Source organism: Octodon degus, unplaced genomic scaffold (genome assembly GCF_000260255.1).
Source record: "Octodon degus isolate 3935 unplaced genomic scaffold, OctDeg1.0 scaffold00186, whole genome shotgun sequence".
In the NCBI taxonomy this organism is placed as follows: domain Eukaryota; kingdom Metazoa; phylum Chordata; class Mammalia; order Rodentia; family Octodontidae; genus Octodon; species Octodon degus.
This window is the reverse complement of record NW_004524762.1, coordinates 4,948,462-4,950,299: the sequence shown is the minus strand read 5'-3', so window position 1 is coordinate 4,950,299 and position 1,838 is coordinate 4,948,462. Positions and strand designations below refer to the sequence as shown.

Sequence of the window (1,838 nt, the reverse complement as noted above, 5' to 3'; positions counted from 1 at the left end):
TTTTATTTACTTATTTGGTACAGGATCTCATTCTGCAGCTTGGACTCATAGTAGTCCTCCTGTCTCAGCCTCCCCAGTGCTGGGATTATAGGTATGTGCCACCACACCATTTGGTGGCCAGTGCAGAGCACCTGGGGTTTTGGAGCCTGAACAGCATGCAGTGCCCGGATTGAACCCAGGTCCTTGCCCTTGCCTGGCTTGTACTTAGACTGCCAAGCTATCTCCCCAGCCTACACTACAACTTTTGACTATACTTCATTATTTGACAACAAAGTTTATAACTACATATGATTTCAAAAAAAATGAATGAAATTGCTCCTTTGCAACAGGCTCTCAGCAGAGATAGCAGCAAGCATGAAGAGCCCCAACACACAGGAGGCAGAAGGACAATACACCAAATCAGCTGAAAGATGGGTGCCTGGGTCTGCAAACTTCACACAGAAGAAAGCTTCCCAGAAGATGTAGAGACAGACCTTCATCCCAGACCTGCAGAAATATCATGTGCTGTGAAATTTTTTGTGGATGGAAGGAGGGAGATGTACCCATCACTCAATAGAAAGGAACCATTCTGGATCAGGTGCCTATAATCCCTCTCCTTGTCCAATAAAATAAGATGGAATTGATTGTGATTATGGATTGGAACTTCACAGAGATGAAAGAGTTTTGTGTTTTAAAATTCTTTCCAACAAGGTGGCATCATCACAGGTTAGTGATGCCAACCATGCATTACCATAATTGGCAAAGCAGTGGAATGTATGTTTGAGAGTGAGCATGGCACCAAGGAAGAATGGAGGGGGATGGTTCTAATGCTAGCACCTATCATGAGAGCCTGGTTTTATATTACCTGTGAGAAAGATCCTGCCTTATACATGTACCAGCTTCTAGATGACTATAAAGAAGGTGACATCCACATCATGCCAGAGTCCAGTGATTCTCCTCCAGCAGAGAGGGAGCCAGGAGGGGTTGTAGGTGTTCTGATAGGCAAACATGTGGAATATACCAGAGAAAATGGCTCAGAAAGGTCATTCACCAAGTGGAAGCCAAACTTTCTGTATATTTCATCAGGTTTGATGATGATTTCCATATTTATGTCTATGATTCAGTGAAAAGGTCCTAAAAACTGAGGTAAAATTTGCCACATTTGGACATAAACCTGTAATTTGTAGACACATCAAACAATTGCTACTTTTTCACTGTATTGAAAGTTTAAGGGTTGTTGATGACCAGTATAATTGTTGTTTTCTTCTGAAAAAATACAAATTTATGTGGCTGTGACATGCTGTGTATAGGCACTTTCTCAAGAAAAGATTGGCTGTGTTTGGCGGATGAGGCATGAAAAGAAGAAACAGCTGTCACTTAATTCTGTGAAGAAACTATCATTTATCTGAAAATGAAATGGAATTTACTAGGTCTGGTATAAGAGGTGAGGGAATGGGTTGGTGATGGGCTCTAGGGAAAAGGAAAAGAAAGGGTGACTGTTCAATGAAAGGAGAAAAGGGATCAGGAGAGGGAGGCCCTTTGGAAGAGGCATGAGCTGTGAGAGTGAGAACTTGGGGCATGGAGGAAAGCAGAATGAAATGAGCAGAGAGGGCCACAAGGGTGCTTACAGGAGGCCCAGAGCAAGGAGAGAAAGATCCAGTTTGTAGGGATCTTGGAAAAGAGTCTCAGACACAATGAGAGAGTCTGTCTTAGGTATCAGGCCAGAAAGTAAGGGATGTTGAGCAAGGAAAAATTCTAAGAAGAAAGACTGACTGAGGGAATGAGAATTCAGTAAAAAACAAGTGTGGAGAGTGGATCCACAAGGAATGGGCAGGTCCAAGAATCCGCTGGAATCCTAG

The 1,838-nt window shown here is 42.9% G+C and overlaps 1 pseudogene; it reads left to right on the top strand.

The window, feature by feature from the left end:
• The first annotated feature begins 354 nt into the window (after positions 1–354).
• Positions 355–1,117, top strand: LOC101563356 (annotated as a pseudogene).
• Positions 1,118–1,838: the final 721 nt, after the last annotated feature.